An 18,352-nucleotide genomic window follows, 5' to 3' on the forward strand; every position below is an offset into this window, starting at 1 on the left:
AAAACCAAGAGCCACATCAGGACCAGGATAGGCCAAATCGACATCTACTGGACAAGTTTCTCTCAAAGAAATCACAGTGAGGGTGCAGAACAGACACACAGGACCTATGAATGTTATTATCTGGGTGTACTTTTATTAAGACTCAACATCATGTGCTCTCATAGTCTCCACTGACCCCCAGCACACACATTTTTGGTGATCCTGGTAGTGCCAGCAGCCTGGGATCTCAGTTCCAGTCATCCTGCCTTCTTGCAGGCCCATGGGTAGAGACAGGTAATCTGTCCCCAGATCACCTCATCCTTTCAGCCAGAGGCTGCTTTAAGCGTAGGGACAGCCACTTTCACAGCATTCAGGTCCAGTGTGCAACTTGTTCTCCCCAGGAGATTCAGATCCCTGGAGACACTCTGGACAACTGAGGTGCCCCATGGTGGAGATGTAGGGGGTGTGGAAAGCCAGGATATGCCTTGTCCTCAAGTCAAACCCCAGATAAGCAGGTTGTTGAATCCCTGTGAAAACCCACCACCAAGCACTGATAAACCCAAACCTCTTAGGAGCCTTTTGCATGACATCAGTGACCAAAAAACTGCTGACCTCACCCCCATTTCCATCTAAGACATCCCTGTGGCCACTCCATCTCTGCTCTTGTTATCCCCCCAGGGTTTTCTGACTGAAGTCAAACCTCCTCCCCAGCATTCTGTGATGTGAGAGAAGCCACTGTGCCTTTCAGCTGCCAATTTCACGCGAATCTTTGATTTGCCAGCACCTGCCAGGTGGGACACGGCAGGATCCCTGAGCAGTGCAAGAGCCGCAGGGATGATCCACGCAATCCTGAGCTGCAACCAGATCTGGAGGGAGAACGCTAGCCTGTGAGATCTGACACGCTCATAACAAACCCAGCTGGCTGGCACACACACCAAGCCCAAAACACCTCAGGCCACCCCCCTCCCACCCTTCTGATACCATCACACCCCTCAGCAGTTAATTAAAAAAGGATTAAAGCAAGGCTGTAAGGATGTGGGCGATGCTGAGGTCAAGGGGTGCCTTGCAAACCTACGCCAAGCCCCGCAGCTGGTGTTGGGACCGGGGGCTGCCTGCTGGTGACTTCAGCTTCTCCAAGAATAAGGCAGGTCTAATCCAGGACCCAGGCAACCTATCTGGGCTGCTTGCCTATGGCAGTGCTGCTCTGTACAGAGAGCTTCAGGGCAAGGACTGGGATCAGGGATGTGGGAGCATGCAGGGTAAGAGAGCAAGCAGTTATGGCTTGTTTGCCAATGCTTCCATGCTGTCCTGCTCGCCTTTCCAGAGCTCATACCTTTATCCCACATGAGCCATGTGCACACATCCCAACCCTGGCAGTGAGGTTCATCTCGTGCAAGCAGCTCTGTCACAACAGTACAGGCTGTTCCTACCCGCTCCCTGTTTCTGAAAATATTAATGTTTCACCAGGGCAGCGCTCAGAGGCTTTTTCCAGCCAGATTGATGCCAGGTAGATAGGTCCTTCCCACATCCAGCCTCATAGAAAGCCCTGGGAATATGTGTGTGGATGAGGCACAATGCCAAGTAGTCCCTCATCTCACCTGGCTGAGATGCCATGATCATGGATGGCTGGAAGTCACCTCTGCATGGGGGTTAACCCTGGGGTTAAAGCTTCAGTATCAGTGAGTTACACCTTCAAGGGGGAAACATATTTTCACAAGGAGGTGGAAAACACCCTGGCTGACTCTGAGGACACTGTTCAAAGGTCTTTGGGAGCAGACTTCATGACCTGGGAATCTCCCACATGAAGAGAAGCAGAGGGCAAAGCTCAGCAGGAAAGGCAGGGGCAAATAGAGAGACCGTGGAAGATGCAATTTGCTGGCACAGAAACAAGGCAACAGGTCCAGGTCGGAAACTCGCCCCTGAGTGACAGGACATGATGTATGGTGGCAGCAGAAGAGATGTCTCAGGCTGGTGATGGACTGCACCAACATTCCTGTTGGGAACCCTCTCAGCTAGTAATCACTGCATGGAGAACTGACCTGCAGGACACAAGTTGGTTCCTCAGCAGCAGATCCATGTCCCACCCAAGCCTATTACATGGGGCCAGTCCCTACAGGGAAGACAGGTGAGTCCATGGCACATTAAGTGCTTCTCACTTTACCCAAACCACTCTCACATCCCCTAGTGCATTTTGGTTCAGCCCCAAACCCACCTCTTTCAGAGTGGCTTGGCCATAACAAGCCTGAAGAGCTCAATGAAGTTCTTTCATTGAGAGTAAAAAAGATCTCTTTCTTCTATGAAATCATTGCCTTTCCCTCCATCCACTAAGGGACTCCTGCTCCCTAGAGCCAGCTGCTCCATGCAGGACCTGACCATTTTTTAATGTCCTAAGCGCTCCCAGTCATAGAAACACAGAATGGTTTGGGTTGGAAAGGACCTTCAAGATTATCTCATTCCAACCCTCTGCCATGGGCAGGGACACTTTCCACTAGACCAGGTTGCTCATGGCTCCATCCAGTCAGGCCTGGAACACTTCCAGAGATGGGGCAGCCACAGCTTCTCTGGACTACCTGTGTCAGTCCCAGTGACCTCCGTAATTGCTGCTGTCCCCTGACCAACGCATCCTACTGTCACCCAGCCTTGAAAAGTTTCCTCCCTCATTACCTTGCACTTGCCAGAGAATGGCTGATTCATCCACTCTGCCTCAGGCATCCCACTCAGCCACTGATGATTGAGTTACTTAACAATTAAGCAGAGCCTTAAATCTTTGCAGCACTTAACATGTATTGACTAATTAATCCAAGCCTTATCTGAGGTAGGTTAGTTCAGTCTTGTGTGTAGCTTCCAAACATGCCCATGGCCGCCTCATTGGTCAAAGGCAGAAGCAGCTCTGCAGAGATGATGGGAGGTCCATCATCCCCACTGCCCACCCTTCAAAGAGGGACCTATGTAGCACTGCCCTTCTGTGCTGTGACTTCAGAGATCACTGGGCCCAGGGGACCATGTCCCCAGGACTCTTGCCAAGCTTGCCCTCAAATGTCCTTTTCTCCTGCATCTTCTCTGGTCCTCCATGATTGCTTCATTCCCTGCTCTCCCACCCAGTGGGGCTCTGGGCACATCCACCAGCTGAAGCCAACTTGCTTGGACAAGCAACAAGTCGCCCAAGGCTCTGCCAGACCTGGAGTGCAGGTGGGATAAACCTTCCCCTGGGGTCTGGCTGGCAGCCATCCATGAGTTTTGCTGATGCAGGAGAACAAACCTGGCCTTAGGATGGTGACAGGTAAGCACAGCACACTGCCCTGCTGCATCCTGCTGAAGTGACACCCAGGGGAGCCAGGCTTCCCCCTCAGCCTATTCACAGGGACTGTCTCAGCCACATCAAACCCCCCATTCCAGTCTCACTGTCAGCAGGGAACAAGGCCAGGCCAGGTGTGGGAGGCAGGGAACCCATTCCCTGCATGGATGAGCTGCACAGGAGCTTTGTGCAGATGAGTGGGATGGGGAGATGCAGGGACACACACAGGGTTATGCACAGAGTCCATGGCAGAGGTCAGTGCCTCAGTAACTCCTAGCCCTGGGCTTTGGGAGAGGGAGAGGGAGGGGGTTTTCAGTAGCTAAAGCCAGGGAGTTGGGGACACAAGCTGGGATCCAACCACACAAGCCTTGGAGCCTGATCCTGCAATCATCTCATCTTCCTCCAGTGCAATCACTCTAGTTCCAAGACTAAAGGAAAATGCCATGTTCATTGTGCCCCACAGATTCCGAACCATTAGCTAAAACCAAGGCAGACATCAAAACTCTTGCCATGGCATGAGCCTCTTGCACTGGAGCACAGGATCCCCCCCCAGCACAACAACAGAGACCCAGAGATACAAGATTCTCTTTGACATAACACTGACACCAAAATGTTTCAGCCCACCTGAGTCCTCTGAACACCTCTTGCACTTTTTCTGCCTCCCTGTCACCCCAGGGTTTCAGCTCAGTGATATACTCAGCCTGACAGGCAGGTGATGTGCCTTGAGAGATGTTTGATGTGAAGGACATGGCAGAAGAAAGGGACTTTGTCAACCTGGGGAGTCATGGAGCAGCCAGGTGGAAGAGAGTTTAATCCAAACAACCTCACTCAGGAAAGCCAGGACCAGCAGTCTGGATCTGCACAGCCCCTGTGGAGCCTGTAACAGCAAGGTGCTGGTCTGAGTCAAAAGGCATCAGCCTGCAGGTTATAAAGACATCTCTGCTGCTTGTAAAGGTGCCCTTCACATGCCCTCTACCTCATGTGGCTAAGGATGGGTTCCTGCCTACCCCATGGATATCACGACTATTTGCTTGCTTTTTAATACATCTAACAACACCAAATGCAGAGGAGAAACTCCTCTCCTGATGAAATTCTCCCCAGAAAATCCTGAGTAGTAAAGCAGAGCAACTTGTGGACCAACACTTTTCCTCTAGGTCTTAAACCATCACAGATATTTTTTTTTTCCTTGACTGAATATGTGCTGATCTCATTCATCCTGGGAAAAGCACGGGGTGTTCTCATCCCGGCTATACCTGGCAAGCTGCACACACTGTGACAGAGGGAGCGAACTTCTGATCAGGCTCTGCAGTGGCTGCTGCCCAGCTTCTTGTGGCTCTTTCCTGGAGCGAGAGGCCGGCTTTTTCACCTGGCATTCCTGGGAGAGATGAAGGGTAAGTCAGCAAATCAGCTTCATGCACTGCAGACATCTTCTGCTTTCAGCCATAGCAGAATTAGCTCAGGTTGGGATTTGCTGGTAGCTGGGCAGAAAAACATCAACAGGGCTATTCCCCCCCCCCCCCCACCCCGCACCCCCCATCTCCTTTGGAGGGAAAAGGCAAGAAAATGTTTTTAAGGCGCTGCGTGGAGGCAGGTTGCGAGAGCCGTGGTCCCCGGCATGGCTCAGCAAGCATTGCCGGGGAAATCAACAGGGAACGTTCCTGATGCTATTTTAGACACCGGCAGAAAACGCCAGATAGCAACACCGAGTTCGACGGGGCTGCACAAACCCCGGAGCAGCGGCGGCGGCACGGAACGCAGGGACCCGCTCCCGCTGATGTGTGGGTTGTCAGTCGATTTGTTGATGAGCTTGCTAACCACGACGTTGCTTTGACATGTCAGCTGGCGAGCCGGCGTCTGGATGCCTCGGTGTCATGCAGGCAGCTCCGTCTGAGCCCTGCGGAGAGCAGCTTAGATCCGCTGGCCGGGGTTAAAAATGAGCCGCTGTTAAGCTGCTGAAAGGGATCCGCGCTGCCGCCAATGTGAGTGCTCCGCGCCTGCCAGCGCAGGTGGAAGTTGCATGCCTGTCTCCAAGGGGGGATGCAGCTCTCGCCGGGTGACTGCCGGCTCCATCGGGAGCGTCCTGGCTTGCTTGCCTGGGAGAGGATGGAAAGAGGGCATCTTAAGGGATTGCTGCAGCCAGTGGTGCTGCTGAAGGCAGCGTGTGAGATTAAAGGTGGTATCTGAGCATAAAGATACCGCAACCTGATTTAGGAATAATGACTATGGCAAGGCTGGCTGCTGCAGGGAATGTCCCCTTCGTAAATCGGGCTGTTTGGAGCAAAAAAGAGCAATTATGCACATTCTGCTCATTGCGGTTGGGTTAATTTGGGAAAAGGATGCTTGCTGGCAGCTAAAAGGAAGCAGCCTGGCAGAGGGGTCAAAATGCAGAATTACCAGACCAGGCTGGTGTTTTGAAATGGCACAATATTCCCAAGGCAGGGGAACATTGTTTGGTATGATTTAGCTTCTGAGATAGTCAGGAGCAGGGAGACCTTAGCTTAGAGGGCTACTCTTAATAAAATTTAAAACATATATATTTTAAAAGACAGACCTGTTTTGCAAAGCCCTGACACTACAATGACAGGCACTGCTGATACCAGCTGTCCTGCCTGCCATCTGAATGCCAGGCCTTCCCAGAAATGCTGCTTGTGAAAGATCCATCACAGGGAAGTTTTTAATGCCCCAGTTTTGTGTGTGGGTGTGAAAGTGCATCTGTGTTTGGGGAGAAGAGACATGAACTGCTCGTTGTACCCCAAACCTGGCAGTGCAGCCAAGGAATTACTGTAGCTGTGATGATGAGTGTTAGGCAGGGCTGTGCTTTTAAAAGGACAGCCTGGCTGGGTTTAACATGGTGATCCCTCCTGGAGCTTTCAACGCTCATGGTCTTGAGCATCTCATAGATAAAATTGGTGCCTGTTCCTCAAAAGCTGGTGTCAAATGCCTGGTGTTCCCATAGGACCTCCTGCATGGACACAGCAAGGACACAAGGTCTGAGCTGATTCACAGCTCCAGCTGGGGTGGCATAGTGAAGATGCCATGGAGGGCGACTTGGCAGGGTTGATTTGGATAGGATGGGGATTGGAAAGGCAGTCAAATAGCACTGAATCTTCCTGAAGAGAAGGTGACCGGGGATCAAAAGGGAGAGATGGCATTGGTGTGTGCTGGGACAGGTCTGGAATGTGAAGGGGACAAGGGTTGTGACGGCTGGGAGTGCTCCCCGGGTACTAACCCATCACTGTCTGTACTTGTCAGCAATGCACAAAGCCACAATTGAGAGATATTGTGTGTTTGCAAGAAAAGGGGAATATGCTCCTTTCTCATTTCTCTATTAAACTTTATATTGCAAACTGGGCCTCAACTCTCCTTCCAGAGGGAAAAGAGCAGTTGCTGTGAAGGCTTATTTTTTAAAAAGCAGTAGCACAAGGAACCTAAAGCACAACCTTCCTCTGACATAACCTTACTCTGGTCTCATTCCCAGTGGTTGCTTCAGGACTGACCGGAACCAAACCATTCAGCAGTGTAAGAGCACATCCTCTGCAGAAGCAGCAGTCTGCCTTGGAGGGCTACTTCATTTTCATTCATTAAATTTACTGTTCGTATTATTTTGTTTAATGCTGTTGAGGAAAAAGGGCCCTCTCTGCTGAGCATTCCTATTAAAACATGCCTATTAAACCTCACCCTATGAAATCACAGGGGCTGGCTGGTGCTAGTGGCAGTCCTGCTGATGGTTCTAGTCTTGAAGGTTACAGGAACCAAGTGCAGACCAATGTTGCTGTTGCCAAAGGCCAGGGGTTTGGTGGTATGAGGGCAAGAACAATGAGGGAGGGAGGCTTTATAGCTCTCTAGCTGGCAGGAAATCTTCCAGATGTCTTTTTCCTTTCCCCTTCATCTAAGGTAAAAAAGGAGATGAGTGAAGGCTGTCCCTTCATGGCTTGTTGACAGCTTGTTAGGCAGAGGTTGGGAGGAGGCTCCAGTTAACACCTGGGCATTCCTGTAATTTAGTTCTTCCAGCAACTAATGCTGGTTCATGATCTGTGTTTTCAGACACCTCTCCATCCACTTCTGAAGCACAGTCACTGTTTTGCTCAGCAGGGATCAGAATCCTGGTTATCAATTGCTATTGACATGGGCATAGCATTTTATCCTTGCCACCTTCCCACCATGAAAAGATGAAGCCCCACCAGCAAACTGATCCAGACTGCCCTGTATTCCTGGGGTGACATCCATAGGGTGCCTTTCTCTGCCATGGAGCCCTGTGTCAGTGCAAGCTGCTCTGAGAACATGGATCCAGACCCAAAACTGTATGAGGGCAAGGGCCTCCAACACCCCAGAGCAAGGGGAATTATATCACACGCACAGCAAACACTTTGCCAGTGGCTGCACCATATACTGAAGCAACCATACAGCCTGCAGCCCTGATACAAAACCACTGACCTGAACAGCAGCCAGATCATTTTTCTTATGAGGATGCACCATTCTTGAGCAATTTTTCCAGCACATCCCACGCAAACAGGTTTTCTGTGAACACTGCACGGCAGCATTTACCATCTCATGCCAGCTCTTGTTTTTCCCTAATGGCAGGGGTTGGGAAGGCTCTCACATATCACTAGTGTGTCTGTGCTGGTGGGCACAGAGTCTGAGGGGTATCCTCATGGAAAATCGAGCACTAAACCATTTCATGTCACCATTTCTGCTGAAGACAGTATTACAGGATGGTTTGGGTTGGAAGGGATCTTAAAGATCATCTATTTCCAAATTCAAGTTAGACTTCAAGGTCACACCTTTCTACAGAAATCTGAGATCCTAGACCTTGCACATACGTACTAGTCTAATAACACATTCTCCATCTTCTTATCACTGCAACAGCCTTTCCAGGAAGGGAACGCTGACTGTTCCCAGCTGGCATGCACGGGTTGCAGAAGCAGTGTTGATTCTTCAACACTGACACTATCTCCTGTTGTTTGAGATGTTATGCTAAAGTAGCTGAATTCTTGGTGGTAAAAAGAAAAAGTGGAGGGAAATGGATAGTGTCTGTAGAGTCTCATTTATAGCCCCGTGTATTTTGAGCCCACTCTGACCTGAAGTTTAAGCTACTGTGGCAGCAAGGAGATTTTAAAGCATTTTTTGGCCCAATTTATCAACTTACATTGCACAACAGCACCTCGGGGCAGCCAGGGTGTATCACCAGATACGTTAACTGGGCTTCTTAGTGGTGAGTGATGGCCATGTGGTATTTGTTCATAACTAAGAGAAAGAAATGGCAAAATCCCTCTTTTCCCACGTGGCAGAGATGGAGGGATGTTTCTACAGGAGCAGCTCTGCTCCTTGACAGCCACTGCATTTTGATTCAAGCTTGCAATCTCTTCATGTCCCTCATTTCTGTATGCAGGAGGGAGAAGGAAGCAAAAGCAGCCATGCTTCTACTTGTCTGAGTCTGGTACCTCATACACTGATCTGATGGGAAGAGCAGGGCAAGAAAGCTATTTATCCAAGATTATATAATTAATATTTCCCATGTTGTCTCATTTGGTAAGAGACTAATACTCTATTTCTCCATTGATCACTCTGAAAAGTCCATTAATTTTAACCTGCCAAAAAAAGGATTGGTGGATATAAAATTTGACCCTCAAACAAAAAAAAATATCAGAAATTGAGTATTTTCCTTTATTTGTAATGCAACACACTAAATAATGTTCAGAAGTGGCAAATGCCCAGGGAAAAGTATTTCATCATATAATTTTATGAGAGAGAGAAGAAGCAAACCCAATAGTCATGGATTCAGTGGATAGAGTGGATTGAGCCCTGTCCCTGTGCAGTACTGGAGTCAGTCTGATCAGCCTCCCATGTCCCCTGCACTTGTCCTGTCAAACCTACCTCAGGGTATCTGAGGTAGTTCTTACCTAATTGTCAGGCACAGAAGCAACTTCTGTCCGGATCACTACTGTACCATTAGCTCAGAACTCCTGGGGTTGATTCCTGTGTTCACAAACTTCAAGCAAGTACTTGTTGGGAGAGGGAGAGAAGGAGCTGGGTGGTAAGCCAGGTTCTTCTTGCCATTGTCAGAGGATTCAGTGCACTTTGGATGAGAGGTGAGAGACTTTAGGAAAACAATTCTCATACACACAAGTCTACAGAGAAAGCAATGATCAGCACACAAAGTAAAACACAGCTTAACTTTAGCAACCTACAAAATTCACAGCAGTGTTGCTGCACAGGGGGGCTTGGCATGATATGTGAAAGAGTTAAGTGGCCCCAGGAGTGAAAAAGCATGGACAACTGGCAGTATAATTATGCAGTTCTCGTCTGAGCATCCGAATTCCCCTTCAGTGAGCTGCATTAGGCTGCAGAGCAGTCTGTAATCAGGAAGTTTGGCAGTGATGACAAAGATGTTCCCTGGCATCCATTTTTGACCAGTCTATTGTGCAGCCGGGTCTGCAGAGCCTCTCTGGGCACCAGAGAGAACAGAGGCCTCTCCTGCAACTGGGCAAGAGCTGTGGCTCTCCACAAGTTGGACAGGATCCACTTCAGCCTTCGGCACAAAGCCCTGGAAGCAACGGAGCCAGGGCCACATTGCCTCTTTGTACAGAGTCTAGGCAGACACATCCAGGTCACTCACTCCAGACAGCATTCATGACCTGTGTCTTTGCTGTTTTCCAGTCACCCAGAGGGGAGCTCAGAGCCTTGGCAGCAGCCCTGTCACAGTCCCCAGGGTCCCTGGGCTGTCCCGCCTGCTGAAGCATGGCTGGAGCATGTGGCAGCTCAGGAACTTGGGAAGAGGCCACCACGTCCACCTTGATGTGATATGCCTCACCCCACGGTGCCTTTTGGGTTCATTTAGGCAGTCAGCTCATTCTTCAGTGGCTGAAGGGAGATCCAAGAATAGGATTCAGCTGTGGCTCACCCTCCCTTTCTCCTCCTCAATCCTCTAGAAAGAATAAATGCTAAAGAGAATGAAGGTCATCCACGGTCAAGGCAAGTCCATGCTAATCCCTCTCTGGAGTCTTGGCCGAGTCCAGCATTCAAGCCCTGGGAAGTATTAGGAAATGGATAATAGAACAGGAAATGCCAGATTTTGGTAGCTGTGGAAAGGAGAGACACACATTACCCATGCCATACAGATAAAGGGGAGGGTTTCCCTCTCCTCCCAGGCTATGGATGCTAGAACTGAATGGACATGGTGTCCAAACTGGGTGAAAAAAGACTGTGCCACTCTTCTTGTGGGGCTTACAGGGAGGGGCCACACTGGGAAAAAGCCAATAGCTTGAGGATGACTTTCACACTTGGTGCCTACCCTTCCTGTGCTTGCTCCCATAGAATTTTCAGTAGGCACACTTGCATGCATTTGAGAGGGAAAGAAAACTTGTCTGACAGCCCATTGCTCTAGCAGATCTTCCCTTTTATTTCTGAGCCCAGCTCAAAAAGGGCTTTTCTCTGCCATCCTGGAGAAAGAACTGAAAGTGCATGATCAACTGAAAAAGCAAGCTCAAGCAGCTGCAAGCAAAACCAACACCTTCTGCAACATCCAAGAGACCAGAAACTTTGTTCACTTTGTTTCTACACAACTGATCAATTAAAAACAATCAATAAAACACCGGGGGCTGGCACATTCCTGCCTCCACCCCCTGGCCTCTGCCTGATCCTAAGAGCAGCCCAGAGCTGGCTCCCGTGCTAATGCATGCTCAAGCACAGATCCTTCAGTGATATCTCATCCTCCAGAATAAGTCATGGGTGTCTAATTATTATCTAAAGCCCAGCCTGGATAAAACAGAGTTTTTGATAAACCCTTTTCTCCCAAACCTTTTACCTAAATCTTCTCAAAACACAGTGGGCAACATGATGGTTTATCTGCCATGCAGGCAACTGCTCCTGATGCCACTTCATACCTCTCCTTCAAAGCCCATTAATTTAGGCTGCAGTTAAACCTTGCAGAATTTTTCAAGCCCAGCTTCTCCAGCCCTGCAGGTAAATCTCTTGCATATCTCTTCCATTTTCTGTTACTGAAGCACTCCTTGTGGGCTCTGATCACACTTCACTCTTACCCATTTGATACCACCAAGGAGATTTTTCTCCTAACCTTTCTCTTTTGTCCTGTTTCTCAGGTTATATCCCTTCACTGGTTCATCCCTTCCCACAACACCAAACTCAGGTCTTACTCTCAACACCCTGTGACTTCTCTGTCCATAGCCCTTCCCAACAACAACCAGCCCACAATGGTAGCCAACTTCCTTTCTATCAAGTCTTTGGAAGTGCTCCTCAAAAAACCTCCAAAAATCAGTCTCTGGTAGAAACCCATCTTTGCTCCCAGTATCTGCATACTGGTCATGTTGCCACACAACACATTGGCAAACATCACTTTCCTTCTCCATGCTCTCATTTGTCTGAGCCACTCATTTTCCTATATCTTAATCTTGGAATAGCAAGTGTGAAGATTTGTTGTGTAGCAGGGCTCAGCCCAGCTGCAGCTTCTTGTCCTATGGCAACAGAAACCAGGAATAATAACAGCAAGGCGGTGACTCATTAAAACCAATAACCTCAATAATTAGACTTACTTAACTTTTCCAATTGTATAAACAACTGAGAAAAAAAATAATCTTATGCTTTTCCAATATTTTTCCTTCTTCCAGTTTTTCACACGGAAATTGTCAGTATTGGGCACTTGTCACAGTCAAATTTCCTCTCTCTCCACACAACAGTAAATTCACGGAGTGAACTGAAATGTTTGCTTTGTCCATATTCTGTGAGTGCTGAACACTCTCCAGCATCTCTTTGCTCTGAGCAAGGACAAGACCAGCTGCAGCCCTGCCTTGGTGCCAACAGTGTTCCAGCTGCTGTTGCTATAGGAAAAAAACCAAAGGCAGAACTGTCCAAGTTTCAAGTTCCTGAAAAAATCTGTTTAAGTCAGCAGGGATAGAATCTGGATGCAATTTTCTCTCCAGATCTGATGATCAGTGGGTGCCATCTACCACTTCATTCAGCTGCTGCTGGTTGAAGCTGTGTCCTGGTACAGCCTCTTTGCTCCCCCTGTGACCTGTTCCTCTTAAAACTTCCCTGCCCATTGCATCTTGTCAGAGGTAGAGAAAGAGGCTTGGACCAAGGAAAAAGCTGCCCATGGGATTAACAGAGGGTGTGTGTGGGACAAGGAGCCATCACAAGTTGGACAGAACTCAGAAAGCGCTGGAGGGAGAGGTAGCCTGGAGGCAAAACACTGGGACAAGCTAGCTGGTGAGATAAGGAGCAATCAGGCTGGCAGGGAGTGGGAGAGAGGAGGCAAGGAACCAGGGAAGAAGACCTGAGAGGACTGAGATGAAAAGGCAATGAAGAGACCAAACTGCTAAGAGAGGTGGGTGTCATCCCTGAGCAGAGCCTTGCACTCCACTCCTCTTTCTCAGTCCTTGTCCCTGCATTTTGGGCACACCAGGACCTTGTGTTTAACTTTGTCCTTCTTCAATTTCAAAGGATTTCAGTCCCCTGTAGTTGGTGTGGCTGCAGAACCAGCACTGCCCTGGAAATGGCTGCTCTGACTCCAGCAGGGCAACTGCCTTGCTGCCAGCATTGAGGGAACCTTAGTATGGATCAGACCTCAAGAACCTGACTGCCACACCTGCCCTACAGACCTCACCCCCCTCCTAAAAGAAGCACATCAGTGAGTACAATAATATGGAGTTAAAAATGGAAAGTGCTTTTGGAGAGAGATCAGCTGCTTTGTGAGGCAGCTGTATGTTCTGGAGCTCCTTTTGATGTAAATGTGTGAAATTACACATTTATTGCAGGATTCAAATGTAGCCATGGCAACATGATTATCAAACAGTTGCATATGGAAGTGTAAATCCATACAGGTTTCTGGCTGACGAGATTAAACTGCCCAGAGACAGAGCTCAATGTATTCCAAGCCCAGACCCTCCATGCCCAAAAGGATTTATCGCTGGCTTCTGTGCCTGGGAAAAATCCATTTCTTTGCAAGCAAATTGGCTCCACTCAAGTGGGCCAACCACCAAGATGGAGAAGAGCACTTATCAGGCCAGTACCTTCAGCAGAGAGGTAGCACCAGGTACCCCCCCTGCACGCTGCTGCACAGGGTGACCCTGTCCTGAAGGCTGGTTTGAGCAAACTCCACTGCTCAGCCTTGCAAGGGGCAGGGACAGTTCAGCCAGGAGCTGTGTCTGCAGAGCAGGTTTCAGTTACACCTCGAACATCATCAGGTTATATTCATAGAGTCCCTGGGCATGAAAACAGGCTGGGCAGCCAAAAACACCCCCTCACCCATGCTGCCCTCATGTGACAGCGATCTGGTGACATGGTGACATCTGAAGAGGGGACAGCAAAGCTGGCATGTGTACTGGCTGCAAGTAGGAAAGGGCTCTGCCCTTATAGCCTCAAAACCATGACCTTGACGGCCATTCCTTGGAAACAGGGCCCATCCATTAATTTTCCACAGCTGTCAGTTCCAGGCTGAGCCACAGTGTCACAGCCAAGGAAAGTCAGGCACAGTCTCCTCCCCTGGATATGCAGCAGGCTCTGACACCTCATGTAAGAGTGTCTGCACATAGACTGGGCTCAGCTCAGGGTCCTTGTGTGTCTGGAGTGATAAGTGATGAGCATCATCAGGTGGACTGTGAAACAACAGGGGAAAGGGAAAGAAAAAAGAGAAAAAAGAGAAAAAAGAGAAAAAAGAGAAAAAGAAAAAGAAAAAAAAAGAAAAAGAAAAAGAAAAAAAGAAAAAGAAAAAGAAAAAGAAAAAGAAAAAGAAAAAGAAAAAGAAAAAGAAAAAGAAAAAGAAACATGCACTCGAGCACAGAAACAGACTGGTGGGAAGGAAATAGAAGTTTTAAATAGACACTAAAAGATTGGCAGAATTTGGCTGTAAATGAAAACAGAGTAGTGGAAGGGCAGAACTTTGTCCTTGTTTTGCTTTTTTTTTTCCCCAGAGACTTGATGAGGCTCTTTCACTGAGAAACACAAAAGTAGGGCACAGTCCTGCAGCAGGCACCCGGGGTATCCACAGTCCTGAGATTTAGGGATCTGCAGCAGGAGCCCTGGCATCCATCTGGAACCAATGGAAAAGCAGGTTGTCTCCAACGTGGTAAGCAGCTTCGTGGGACACCTAAAGCATCTGATGGCAATGCCCCTAAGCCATGACATAGGAATTCACAGGATGGCTTCTCAGTAGGATTGTTCCTATAGTTAATTAACCTCTGGTCCTGATTTTCAGCGGTAACATCTCTTGTTTCCATCTCCAGCAAATGGCTCTAATAGATTTGACAGCCTGCTTTCACCTGGCACCTTCTTCTGCTGCAGGTATTTATGGGTAAAATCCCTTCTCACCTTCCCTGCTGCAGCGTAAACATCCTGGAGCTCTACCACATTCCTGTTTCCGAACCCGTGAAGTCCCAGATGGTCCATCAACCATCCTCCTCAGTTTCTTTCTCTGCATCATGAGACTTTCTAGCAGAACCTCTTTACCTTTTCTCAGGGACTTTTTTAATAGTGCTGTTTCACAGAGGATGTTTGGGTTGGGAAAAAATATAGGCTCTTGGCACTAAACATGAGGCCCTTGATTTTAAAAGTGACAAACCTTGCTTCTTAATTTAAAAAAAGATTAATTTTTCCAAGCCTATTTAGAAAATAAAGAAAAACTGTTGCTGTGCTAATTGCTATTACCAAATGATTTTCACATCATCTCCCACCTGTAAGCCACACAGATACAGGTAGTGCAAATGGACTTGGCATTCCAGGCTGCAGCAGATCAAGGATCAGGTTTCTGGCTAACCATGAATTACCACTAAAAAATAAAGGCATCCCAGCCCTGTCATTAATGCTGCCTGACTACCATGACTTGGGAGTGCTCTGTGCTGTGCTGCCACGGCATCTGCTCCCCATATTTGGCCCCTGCTCCTTGAGAGAATGAACCAAACCTCCCTAAGAGGGGAGGCGAAGCTGTTGCCCACATCTCCTCATTCCCCTCGTTGCAGTCCTTTCATCTCTATGCCATATTAGCATTCTGGAGAGCACTAATGGGTGTGAAGTGGCTTAAAGCCATTTTCTTTATTGCTGGATTAGTGCTGGAAGGGTATAAAACTGCGGCGCTCAGCTCGAGCATGTCGAGAGCTTTCTGCTCCAAGCAGACACGAGGGCTCAGAGCCCCGGCCCGCCTCGCACAGCCCAGCTCACTGCTTTTATGAATGGAGTTAAAAACAACACACACCATGAAGCTGTTGCTTAGAAGCTTTTTTCCTTTCCTGGTGTCCTGACTGCTCTGGCCAATACAAGGCCCAGTGCTCCAGAGCAGTGCACAGCCATGAAAACAAGGAAGTGGGCAGAAAAAGCAAAGCACAGGTTCCCTATCTGTTCCCTGCCTGCCTTTAGTTGAGCAATTATACAACTCCAAATCTGTGATTATTCCTGGCAAGGTTTGTTCATCTCATGGGAGACTTTTGGAACAAGACAGTGCTTTAGTAGGGAGTGTCAACCACCAGGCGAACGTGCCTTCCAGATCAAATTTTTTTTTTTTTTTTTAATATGTTAGTAATTGTTTCTTTACAGATTGGTCTTTGCCTTTTAATGACTCACATTTCTACCTTGTCAGCTTTCAGCACGGGCCCTGCCCTCCCTCCCAGTGCTACAATCCTCCCAGATCTCACCCACAGTGCCAGGTCACACCAGGTGAAATCCTGAAGGATAAGAATCCATTTTGTCGGTGCCCTGGCCAGATGTTCTGCTTACAGGAGCTGCTTTTGGGGGCCTGCAGAAACTACGGGCACAGCAGTCAGAAGGCATAAAACCATGGTACAAACCTGCCTCTAAAACACTGAAATAGGGATTTGTCTGTAGTTTATTTTCTGGACAAACCCAGATGCATTTTCATGGCAATGGTGACAGATTCTCATCCCCAGCACTGCTGCTGTGCCAAGAGTCTCATTCCCACTCTGGTCTCCTGAGGTGCAAACATGTTCTTCAAAATAAAGAGGGAGAATACTTTAACACCCCTAAAACTAATTCATTAGCTTTAAGCTCAGTGCAATATAACTGCATCTTTTTAGGAGGATTTTTTTTTTTTTCTGAAGCTTTTCCCCCTTCACTGCTCTCTGAAAATGTATTCGACATGAGGCAGGGAGCAATTATGGAAAATTTCAGGCTGGATGGTTAAAGCATGGCCAACTTGTAAAGTAATTGGAAATGCAGAAAGGAAAATGTTTGGCAACATGGGATAAAAGGTGCTGTGTAAGTGGAGGATTTTTTCTCATTGCAAACTGTCCTCTCTGATATGTTAATTGTGTTTGGCCTGATCCCTTGACAGTCCATTAATTTTTTGTCCAATTGCAGGCTGCTGAGGGCAGATAAATTTCAGGCTATTATGGGAACACCCTAGAAGTTTGTATAGAAAGGAAACTCTCTGTTTCCTGTATCATCCTTCTGGGGATCTTGAAAGAGTTCACAAAAGCCACTTAAGCAAACTTTCTTTGCTGGATAACGGAAGGAAAGGAAGCTGTGAACAAGCAAACAACACTCAATTCCATGAGACAAGAGATACTCATAGGTCATTTGAGCGAAAGTAAAGTTTGTGAATGAAATGCACACACACACAGAGAAGATATTTTCTACACTGAAAATAACAGGTATTTCTGCACCCCTGCACTCTTTCTGATTAAAAATAATATAAATCCTGCAAACCACCAGTGAGACAGGTGGTGCAACATCCATCCCTGAAAGGCATGAAATGTGTGGAGGGTTTTTGTGGCTCAAATAGTACATCTCAGGATGAGTTGGAGATGGTCACAGTTCAGCTGAACAGCTTCTCTTTCTTTCTTCCTGTTATTAACAGTGCAGATGACAGAGCTCTGCTACAACCAGCTCTGTGGTTTTTGTCACCCACAGATAGAAAGCAAAGGTCCGAAGAGCTCTAAGTTTCCCCAGGGCTGGCTTCAAGTGCAAAATTCAGACAGAGCTCAGGGAGCTGGGACAAAACTCAGCATTCAAGCCCTGGAAATATTGAGGGATTCCAATTTATAGGCCTGTCCCTGTCTCTGAATTTTACACCAGTAATCTAAGGAGGTGAGGTTGGTCCAACAGTGCATCCCTTTTCCTGAGAAGTTTTTAACATCTTGGCTTCAGCTGTGTTTCAGAGGGAGATCAAAACCACAGAGAGGATGAAATGCTGCAAGTTTGTTAATATAAGCTCTTAGTGGATGAGATTTGTAGCTCATCCGAAATATGGGGTTTGTGGTATTTGATGTGAGTAAATCCATGTGGTAGAGAGACCTTGTATCTATTCAAACCACAAGAAAACAGGTCCAAGTTTGTATTCAACAACAAGGCATGGTCCTTTAAGAAGAAATGGTTTGGGAGAATACTTGGTTAGCAGGAAACTACCTGGGCACTGACTGAAAAAATTTTAAAGGCATTTAGGTAATCAATTCATCAATTGTGAAAACCTTTTTTTCTAGCAGATTCTGAAACATATGCCTATGATCTGACCAAAACCATTAATTGGGGGGGCAGGGGGGGGGGGGGGAGGGAGCGAAAGCACAAGGAAAAGATAAGAAATATTTGCCATCTGGAGAAAAGAAAAAGGTTTTGTTCAAATTTTGGGCAGTCAGGCCAGTTCTTGTTTAATTGGGACTGTGGAAGGCCTTTTCTGACAAAAATATAGCTGATTACTTGACAGGAAAGTCTAAACTCCTCAAAAACATTTCTCTTGGTCTCTTCTCAGAGTTACCCACAGGAACAGTGCTTCCCTGGGGAGCTTGTTAAACCTCCCAAATAATCTCATTGCTAGGAACTTTCTCTCAGTTTTACAAACTTCTTTATCTTCAGCTATAACCTCTTGTGTCTGCTCTCCAGGTTGCAAATTATCTCCATTCAAATCATCTGTTGTCCTTCTGTGCTCTGGCCCAGGTGAGGACTAACACATCCCTGTGGAGAGCATCCATCTGCCCAGTGTAACTACATCACCAGTCCAAAATGGGCTGGAACCCATTCAAGGAGAAAAGTTCTTTATTCCTATTCTGACAGTAATACAAAACTTTTGGCCCTACCAAAGCAGCCTTGAGTCTTTGAGGTGATTAAGTCAGGAGCTTAGTT

The 18,352-nt window shown here is 47.7% G+C and overlaps 1 protein-coding gene across 3 annotated transcripts in view; it reads left to right on the forward strand.

The window, feature by feature from the left end:
• The first annotated feature begins 4,507 nt into the window (after window positions 1-4,507).
• SLC45A4 (solute carrier family 45 member 4) overlaps window positions 4,508-18,352 on the forward strand; it is an 84,773-nt gene continuing 70,928 nt past the window's right edge. The window contains exons 1-2 of one of the 3 annotated variants that reach the window (XM_068179873.1): window positions 4,510-4,665; window positions 5,114-5,253. The gene's annotated coding sequence lies outside the window, so the exon portion shown is untranslated. Of the gene's footprint in view, window positions 4,666-4,907; window positions 5,254-18,352 lie in introns of those variants that run through there. The other 2 variants (XM_068179877.1, XM_068179866.1) reach the window with 2 other exon arrangements.

The sequence above is a fragment of the Anomalospiza imberbis genome, chromosome 1 (assembly GCF_031753505.1).
Source record: "Anomalospiza imberbis isolate Cuckoo-Finch-1a 21T00152 chromosome 1, ASM3175350v1, whole genome shotgun sequence".
In the NCBI taxonomy this organism is placed as follows: Eukaryota; Metazoa; Chordata; class Aves; order Passeriformes; family Viduidae; genus Anomalospiza; species Anomalospiza imberbis.